Source organism: Podarcis gaigeae (genome assembly GCF_964106915.1).
Source record: "Podarcis gaigeae genome assembly, chromosome: 3".
NCBI classification, from domain to species: Eukaryota; Metazoa; Chordata; class Lepidosauria; order Squamata; family Lacertidae; genus Podarcis; species Podarcis gaigeae.
In genome coordinates, this window is record NC_139680.1 from 21341896 (window position 1) to 21352508 (window position 10613).

A 10613-nucleotide genomic window follows, 5' to 3' on the forward strand; every position below is an offset into this window, starting at 1 on the left:
AAACTACAACTCGCAGACATTTTTTGTATAATACTAAAATGCTGGTGTGTAATCATTGTGTAACTGTTGATTAGTTGGTGTTAGTTTAGAGGGGGGCGGACTCCGAGAGGACAAGCCTAAGTTTTTCCTTTTGTGCCTTCACTGAGTTTGGTGCTTGGGAAGATCAACTGGAACAGACATTACTTGGCATTTGTCATTTGTCCCTCCACTGGAGTGTGATGCTAACAGTGCTTACAGTTCAGCGCTACTCCTGTGTTTCATAAACATTTTGAAATGTTTCCTGGCAGAACTTTTGCAGTACTGCAGACTCCTTCTATTACCTTCATACAGGAACATTGCATTATAATTGGAACAGAGATGTGATGTGTGCAAATGGATCTTCTGCATGAGCACACGGCCACTTGATCAGCGCCATCTTTATGGGAGAATCAGAGTCAGGAACCTCTGAATAATTTTTTGGAGTGCATCAGCTGTAGAAATCGGCTGCATTTTTGGTGTGACATTTTCTTCCCTTCAGCTGTTTAACAGATAATCATCAGCTTCTTTTCAGAGGGGTGAAAAACTAACATGAGTCTCTTATGGCACCTTTAAAGACTTACAAATGAGTTGTGGCATGCACTTTTGAGAACCAGTATATGCCACAATAAAAGTGCTGAACATTGAAGGTCTCATCATAATCTTCATTGTGCCGGCTTACTTTCTTTTCTTTAGATTCTGATCATTGTTCTTGCACATCAGCAACAACTCAGGGGACAGCTGTTTTTGCAGGAAGACTGCTGCTTGGGAATTCTGGGCAGGATTTGCCTAATGAGTTCCATCATCAGAGAGCCAGTGTATTGGCTTCGACTTATGCAACAGGGCTACCCATCTGTCCTCTCCCTGTGCCCCCACCAAACCTGACTCTGGTGGGGTCAGGGGAACCCCCAGAACAGCATGTGAAGGGCAGGGATCTGAAATGCTTCCATTGATGGAACAATCACCAGAGCACTATGTTGAGTTTCTCCCTCTATCTGAATATAACTGAGTCAGCGAAGCATATCCTCCAGATCACATAACCCGAATTTTGTCATTTTTCAACTTCACACTTTATGCTCTACAATCTGCACTTTAAGCACATTGAGTATCTGGAGGAGAGGAGGGGAGAATAGCAGTTACATCTTATTTCAGTGTGTTCATGTTTGTGGCCACTAGACAGCCACCCACAGGTTAGAGGTATTAAATTGCAGGGAATAGTTTTATCCTGGGAGAAGAATAGCTTGTTCAGGTTATGTGGCTTTTGTAAAAATGATACTCCAGTTTCTGTTGAGTAGTAGATCTGTAGGAGATCCAGATTTTAATTGGGTGGGTGTATTTCTACCTGCAACATCTGTTGGCTCATCCTGCCCTTAAGGCATGAGCTACTAGATCCCTTACTAAATCTGAAGAAATTTTATTACTTCTGAGTCATCAGGGTAGAGCACTGGTTTCTGTTCTTTATAAAGAGACTTGATTTTTCTATGGGCCCGTTAGAAGGTCTCAAACTTAGCTGGGAGAAGGACCTACACGTGAAAATATATTTTTCTAAGTGGAATGCAATATAGGCATCTAAGCCCTATAAAGAAACCTCCTCTTGCGGAAGGGAATGCTTCTGAAAAGTTCTACATAGTTAGTACAAAGAATGTGACTATTTGGAGAATGCAAAGGTAAATGTGGAAATAGAGATTTAAAGAAGTCAAATTGTGGTGGAGGGAAACTGTGGAGGGGGGGAGTACTATATGATAAGTATATAATATCTGTTTTCAGTGTTTTGGGTTGTATCTTTTCAACCTTTTTTCTTTCTTTTTTGTTGCTTTGTTTTTCTGTATTATTTAAACAAAAATAACTAAACTAAACTAAGCTAAAGAAAAGTTCTACATAGTTGGCACTGTGCTGCTGTGTTGCTTTCTCTCATATGACATCAAATAAGACGGGGGTCAGCAAACTTTTTCAGCAGGAGGCCGGTCCACTGTCCCTCAGACCTTGTGGGGTTGGGCTGGACTATATATTGGGGGGGGGGATGAACAAATTCCTATGCCCCACAAATAATCCAGAGATGTATTGTAAATAAAAGCACACATTCTATTCATGTAAAAACACACTGATTCCCGGACCATCCGTGGATCGGATTGAGAAGGCGATTGGGCCAGATCCGGCCCCCGGACCTTAGTTTGCCTACCCATGAAATAAGTCATAGGATTGTTGGCATGGTTGTGGTAGCAGGGATACATTTTCCCATTTATGGTGGCGATGCCCTCTGCCATCAAAATTTTGGATTCGTGTTTTCAAAGTAATATTTTTTAAAATTAAATGTGACATGCAAGCTTCCACACAACTTGCTCCTTTAATTCTGAGGGGTGATCAAACAGCGAGTTTCCAATCTAAGAACCTTCTTACGTGGGTAATCTCTCTGCAGTTAGATCTTCTTTGGCCCATAGATGGAAGTCACTGCACCATCCCCATCCCCCCCCCTCCACGGAAGCTGCAGCTTCCATGGACCTTTCAGAGGCCGGTTCAAGAACAGTGTTAATAGTAATCCAGGCTGTGTATGACCGGAAGATAAGTGACAAGTGGCTAGATCTGTTTTTATCCAGAATGGGGCATAACTGGCACACCAGGAGAAGCTGTAGAAAAGCACTTCTAGCCTTGGTTGCTTCACAAGCACCCAGGAGCAAGGCTGGATCCAGAAGAAATCTCAAGCTGTGGACCTGGTCTTTGATGGGGACTGCAACCCAGGTCTGAACAGGACGTACCCCCCCTCCCAGTTTGGCTTTTTTAATTGACAGTCCAATATAAATTAGAAATTAGGAGTGCGGGATCAAAATAGTAGATATTGCAAATTGCTGAATGTGAAATGTGTTTATTTCATGCGTGGCGTGTTGATTTGGTGATGCTGCAGATGTGGTTAACCTGCCTAGCAGTTGATCTCGGTAGAAAATGACAAAGGGCATCTCTGGATGCACTTGGCAGATGCCTCTTGAACAATAACATCATTTTGCATTAATCTGCTGTGTGGCTGTCCTGAAAATTAGGGTACAAAGCAAAGTTATGCAATACATTTGACATTGTCCATTAGGACACCTGCAGTTTGTTTACTAGATGGGATGGATTTGGCATGCGAAAAGGTTTTTTATGTAACTTTCCTGGAGTCCTTTTCCTCACTATTGTTCATTCATTATTGCATCTCTTCTCCATATGCTGAGGTTACTGGATGGGTTTTCTGCTAGTTTTGTTTTGTCTGTATGGCTGCAAATATTATTCCGGTGATGCTCATTTCATTATTATTTATGGCCTGTCTGAGTAATGTTATTACTGTTGATTACTCACAATAGGTTATTTCATCAAACTGTTTTCAGAATGCTTGAGGGGTGGGGGAGAGAGAGAGGTGCCATTCCATAATTAATGCAGCCAGCGTGATTTGTAGTGTTGTGTGGTTGATGTCTTTGTTGTTTCCCTCCCTTCAATATACAGAAAGAAATAAACACTTGAATTCCTCTTGTTTAGTTTCTAATGGCTGTGCTGTCAAAAGAGTAACCTTTTCCCAAGCCTTTTCTTTTCAGGCTACAATTAATAAATTGCAAGGAGCAGGCTGATTTCGTTGCACTTGTGCAATGTTGCACTTGTGTAATGACAATAAAGAATCTATCTATCTATCTATCTGATTTCACAGATTTTTAAAGCACATAATTCAAAGTGTGGGTAGTAGCCAACATTAGTCATATTCAAAGTAGGTTCATAGAAGAAGAAGAAGAAGAAGAAGAAGAAGAAGAAGAAGAAGAAGAAGAAGAAGAAGAAGAGGAGTAGTAGTAGTAGTAGTAGTTTGGATTTGATATCCCGCCTTTCACTCCCTTTAAGGAATCTCAAAGCGACTAACAATCTCCTTACCCTTCCTCCCCCACAACAAACACTCTGTGAGGTGAGTGAGGCTGAGAGACTTCAGAGAAGTGTGACTAGCCCAAGGTCATCCAGCCGCTGCATGTGGAGGAGCGGAGACGCGAACCCGGTTCACCAGATTACGAGTCTACCGCTCTTAACCACTACATGACACTGGCTTTCATTGAAACAAATGGACATGGCCAACTAATTTCAAGTCGGTCTATTTTGAGTCAAATGTAGTTGGCTACAACCTGTTATGTTTTGCCACTGCATGTACTCAGCAGGGAGCTGCTACAAGGCAAACCTCTGTGCTCATGCAATACATTTAGCTGTGAATCCTGCATTGCAGGGGTTTGGACTAGATGACCCTTAGGGTCCCTTCCTACAGTTCTGTGATTCTGTGTATGCGCTGTTTCCCCACCCCCACCCCACAGACATGCTACAGGTTTAAGATGTGTAAGCATTTTAAAACATAGTATGTGACGAAAAAACTCTAAAGTCTTGTTCACGCATGCATACAGATAACCAGGCAGCTAGTGATTGATAGCTGAAAGTGTGCGCCAGACCGCTTGTTTGAGGTAGATAAGAAATAATATGGAAGTTTTTTCTTTGGTGTTTAATCTGCAGTGGTTGATTCACACACGCACACAAGTCACAGCCTGCTACATTCACCAATTGATATATTTGCATGTGTGTGCAAACCTGCCCTTAGATACAGATCCATCCCATGATACGCAGCCCAGATTCATCACTCCTTCATGCGCTGTGCTTAATGTCTGTTTATTTTTATCCTGGCTTCACTGCCTTCCCCCAAGATGTTTTTGTTTGGTTGGCCTTACTCTGAAATTTCTATTGGGTGACTTAATACCTGCCAAGACCAAGGTTTGGATTCCTTTATTTTTTCAGTCATCACTGATGAATCACTGAAAATCTGACAACAAAGTGGGAAGCTCATACCTTACATGGCCTTCGGCTTTCATGATTTATCCACAACAGCAAGACGAAGAAACAAGAACTTTGAAGTCAGTATTTGACAAATCAAGGAGGACCTTTTGTTCAAACATTTCTTCTTCTGAGATGTGTTTTGATTTTAAGCCTTTAAACATTTTGTAAATGCTCTTGGAATCCTTATGAGTTAAAGAAAACAATGGATTTCAACCTTTCTGTAATGCTGCATTTTTTATGATACTCGTAAACATCTTAGTCTATGAGCCTTTCCTTATAAATCAAACACATCAAATTGGTTGGGCAATTTCATCAGCGTAATTTTCCAGCCATAACTCTGCAAGCAAGTGAAGTTACAAGTAATTATTTTCATGTTGTCGTATTATTAAAACATAAAGGAGGGTACAACATAATTTAATGAGAAAATATTTATGCACCCTTTTCACATCATAAAGGCATGCACATTTTAAGGGATTTGAGTGGGTATCTTATTTTGCGCTTTATTGTCAGCTATTATGTAATTTGGTTGGGTTCTAGAGATGACCTACTTATAAACAACAACAACATTGTGATCCACTCCCTTTCTTTCTAAGGACAAGCCAGATTTCTTCTGGTACCATTATGCACAAAGTTACATGGCAAGACGTTCACTCATTTCTTAAATTCCTACAATAATCTAGCTCTACTATGTGAAATTGTCTTGAACATCAGTGTTACTCCCTAAGTAAATAAAAGTGAAGTTCAAAAGTAAATATCCAGAAAAAAAGTTTCGAACTTGATGTTTAGTGCTATTTTAAGTTTTCATTTCAAGCAGGTATGAGAGAGTTGGATGGAAACTTTAGGGTTGACAGTTGAACTTGCATTTAAAACTAGCCGGTGCCACAGAGTTGTCATCCAAAGATGCATGTGAGCTAGGTGGAACCTTTAACATTATTACCCAGTTGAAGGAATGCAGGGAGGACCTTGGTTTAAGAGTCTGAGGGATAAAGTAAGTGTGCCTAGCTTATTCTCCAGGGCCATTGTTGAATAGGCTAACTGAGCTGGTGTAGCTTATCAATGTTTTTGAACTTTGTTTACAAGCAAAATGAGTTAATTTCTGTTTCCTTGAGTTTATACATTAACTTCGTGTTTCATGGCTACAATGACCTTTTATGTGCTTGTTCTGACACAGAGGAAGAAAAATGAAGTCTTTTTTTAGTCATGCAAGAAATATGTGCCACTAAATTTGCATGACTCCCAACTGTTTTCCTAAGATTACCTCTAGAGGTTAGTCCCAGCTCCTGGTTTCACTTCATTAGTCGCTCTTCAGGATGTCAACAGTATTTTTCAGACTGAGTACCCTGTCAGTGAATTGGGCCCTCTAACCCACTCACAAAAAAGATGCAGATTTGCAAAAGCTTTGTGTCTACTTTGTGTCATAAGCAAAGCTTGCCCTGTTTTTCAGGTGGAACAGAAGGCCCAAAAATAAATCAGTGGCCACACATGTCTGACAGACAGAATGTGAACAGATGAAGCTTTCCCCATAATTGGATTTCCATATCAGGAAATGCTTAACATGGTCAGAAATCAGGGGTGATGGGACTTGTTGTCCAACAACACCTGGAAGGCCACACACTCTCAATCTCTGAATTGCACTATTAATTAAAAATAACAGAAGAAACCTAAGTGTGCAAAGAGAGGAAGAGGACAGACAACTGAAAACATGAGCACAGGGCTCATTTATATAGTGGTAAAGTTTAGTTTGGCATTGCATTTCAACTGACCCAATGTATGTGACTGTGTCTAAAATATATATTAGAATATATTTTTGACTTAAAATTATTGGAAGCTTCCAAGATCTTATTTTTCTCTTAAGTCTACCAAAGTTGTTGTGATGCTTTTTCTCTCAATTAGGGTGAAAAACACAGATGCAAGTAAATGCACATATTAAATCAAAAGCTAAAAATCTGTTAGGCTTGAGAGTTGATTTGAGAACACTGCTAAGCAATTCCAGGTGTGCTGGAATCAAGATTCAGAGTACTGCATTGCAAGGTGAAGTAAATAATGTTTGACATAAATTTAGTTAAATATTTATTCATATTCCATATGTGGCCATGCCTATTTTTTGTTATAGCCTGTTTCTCTTTCTGCTTAGAAATAAAATGACAACTGAGAGACTCCAGGAATATTGAGGAATAAACAGTATGCTTGTTGGAACCACTCCAGACAACTGAATGATCAAGTTACTTTTTAGGAGCCAGCTGGACATCACACAGTTGATATGGTCTACAGCTGATAGGACATATACTGCATGTTTTTCAGCGCTTCTCATGATATGCTGTAGAGACAATGTGCTGCCCACCTTATATTGTTGGACTCCAACTCCCATTAGCACTAGCCAGCATGGCAAGTGGTCAGGAATTATGAGAACAGTAATTTAGTGACATCTGGAGGGCATAATGTTGTCTGTGTCTGCTTCTTTGCCATCAAAATCATGGGGGCGGGGAGGGAAGAAGAAGAAGAGTTTGGATTTGATATCCCGCTTTATCACTACCCGAAGGAGTCTCAAAGCAGCTAACATTCTCCTTTCCCTTCCTCCCCCACAACAAACACTCTGTGAGGTGAGTGGGGCTGAGAGACTTCGGAGAAGTGTGACTAGCCCAAGGTCACCCAGCAGCTACATGTGTAGGAGCGGAGATGTGAACCCGGTTCGCCAGATTACGAGTCTGCTGCTCTTAACCACTACACCACACTGGCTCACACTGGAAGGAGGAAACAGTGCTTGTATTATATGGCTGATGGTAGAGCCGGCCTGCTCATGAGGCAAGGCGACTTGCCTCAGGCAGCAGGATCCACGGGCAGCAGAACCCAATGCAGATCTTTTTCCGTTTTTGTTTTCCCCTTGTTCCTGATGTAGATCTTCACTCCCCGCCTTCTTCTCTGGTAGGCAAGGAGCACCATTTTGTGGCTTGCCTCAGGTGCCAAAATGTCTTGGGGTGGCACTGGCTGGTGGAGATGAGTGACAGCGAACTGCATCCCTGCCATGGGCACAAATAGCCACACATGTGCCAGTATGAACTAGTCAGGAAAAAACTGCGCTAAGCAGGCCTTCATCTCTTCAAGACCAAATGGTCTTTGAGTCATTTAATATCAGCCTCAGTTTTATAGAATATCACCAAACCTGACAGCTTCTCTTCTGTTCTCCTCCAGTGACTTTGTACTTGTCGTTTAAAGACTGCTTTTATTAAGTAGATTTTCCCCATGTATTTTCTCAGCTATATAAATTAAGCTTCTTGAACTGATATCTATAGCTTCTGCTCCATAATCCCCAAAGCGGCTTTGTTCTTTTCTGAATCTTATTTTCGGGTACAGTTTTCATGTGGAGTCGCCCTCTTCAGGATGGAATCTTAAGCTAAAATAAGACGAAAAGAGAAATAGTGAGGTATTTAGTATATCGTGGCCTTAAGAGTAATTCATGATATAGCTTCTGTCATTTCGAGACAGGCCACTGTTCTCATACAAATTAAACACTGACAGAATACACAGCCATTGTACCATCCTTGTTTAGTACTGAATACAGTGGTACCTTGGGTTAAGTACTTAATTCGTTCTGGAAGTCCGTTCTTAACCAGAAACTGTTCTTAACCTGAAGCACCACTTTAGCTAATGGGGCCTCCTGCTGCCACTGCGCAGCCGCTGCACGATTTCTGTTCTCATTCTGAAGCAAAGTTCTTAACCTGAGTTAATATTTCTGGGTTAACGGAGTCTGTAACCTGAAGCATATGTAACCCGAGGTACCACTGTACTGTTTTCAGAATTTCACTGGTGTGGCTGGGTTCAGCCGTGTGAAACACCAACTTTAAACCAGCTGCCTGTTCACTTCTGGACCTTGTGTGGCTTATTACCAAAATCCTTGACAGGAGAGTGGGAGATCTTTCTCAGTGCTGGTGCCTCAGTTATGGAATGCCCTCCTCAAAGTGATTGCTCTGGCACCAACACAGCTATAATTTGGGTGCAGCACAGTAAGTTTTATTTACTCATGCATTTTAATGGATTTACACGTGGTTATGGGTTGCTGTTGTTGCTGTTTTTTGATTGGAGGCATCCTTTTGGGGCAGGCTTCCAGCAGGGCAGCACTTTCTGTTTTGCCTCAAGCGGTGAAACAGGACCCACCACCCCAGCTTCCAGTAGTATTGTGTCTTATTCTGTAGTAGTGTCAGTTTTGCCATGCACCTACTGATCTTGCCATTAACTGAGTTCATTTGACCAGTTTCTGAACTTCAATCCCATTATGGGGATCACTTGCCCTACATACCTGATTGCTCTCTGCCTGCAATGCAGACGCTTTCTAAGTGTTTGCAAGCATTAATTTCTAGAGTGGCACAGAAAGCTTAAAAGGGTAGTGTTGGCTGCATGAGAATCGAACATTCCTGGTTTTACAGAAATGGCAGATTTTCTAGAGAAGAGCAAAACGAGATTAGACTATGGTCACAGTTCTTGGAGCATTTTGCTAATAATAGGAATGGAATGGGGTACATGCGGATGTCAGCCTCCCCCTCCCTTATTCCTTTTCTAGCAACTTACTTAATTCATTGTGGGCAAGTTTGTGTTTTGATTAAGGATTGCATGTTGGAGCAGGCGGTGTAAATACTTCGGGAGGAATAGGTGGCCCAAATCTTAAATAGCAGGACCTCAAACACATATTTATGTGTTTTATACATACTCTCTTGAGCTTGTATTCTGCCCATTTTGATTTGTTTCCAGCTTGACTCCTTCCTTTCTCCCATCAGTTGTTGCTGTAGTAATGCTAATATGTAATATTACGGATTTATTTATTTTTAAACAGCACTACTTTATTGCTCTCCAGTGAATATATGCTTCAACCCTGTAGGATCTGTTCTATATCTAATATAACTGAAAACTTGGTAGAAGCCAATGCTCCTGAACTGAGCATTCTTGAAAGTGAAAGAGCATTCTTGAAAGTGAAAAATAATTCTTGAAAGTGAAATGGAAAAGGAGTAAGTTAATGAAGAAAGAGTAAAGGCATTATTGATCATGATTGGATTCAGAAGCAGCAGCTATTAGATTCAGTAAAAGAACTGAAATTTAATGAAGAATGTGAATGAAAGGTTAGAGTCAGTGTGCGTAAAAATAACTTAACAGGGATTTTGTTTTGTTCTCCTTTGGTTCTTCTCCCATTTATATAGTTTTCTTCTTTGAAGTAGTCCATAATTCAAGACAAAGAAGATTAAAGGAAGCAGACTAGTTACACCAGTGTAGTAATGTGCAATCTTTTCATGTTTCCTTGTGGGGGAAGGCACATTAAACTCAATGTGGCATTGCTTCTGCGTAAGCTCACCTTGGATTGGGCAGTGTTAGAGATGAATATGAAGAGTAATATGTCAGTCAGTCGTAATATTTAATATGTGCACTGACTTTCCACCTGATAAAAAATATTCTCTGAACTGTGGCACTAGTTCTTAGATACAGTGGAACCTCGTGTCATGTACTGTCCTCCTTGTGAATGCTTCGGGTTACGAGCTCCACTAACCCGGAAGTAGATGCCCCTAGTTGTGACCTTTATCCCGGGATGCGAGTGGAAGTCGCACGCCAGCAGTGCAGCAGCAGTGGGAGGTGCCATTAGCAAAAGCCCGCCTCATGTTATGAGTGGTTTTGGCTTAAGAATGGACCCCTGGAACGAATTAAGTTTGTAACCAGAGGTACCACTGTACAGAGTTTGTAGGCAGTGACCAGAAAGAGTTCAAGGAGAGCAGTAGCCAAAAATTAGTGGTCTCTCA

At 41.1% G+C, this 10613-nt stretch overlaps 1 protein-coding gene across 2 annotated transcripts in view; it reads left to right on the forward strand.

The window, feature by feature from the left end:
• KLHL29 (kelch like family member 29) overlaps positions 1-10613 on the forward strand; it is a 384113-nt gene that overhangs the window by 156436 nt on the left and 217064 nt on the right. The gene's annotated exons all lie outside the window — the stretch shown is intronic.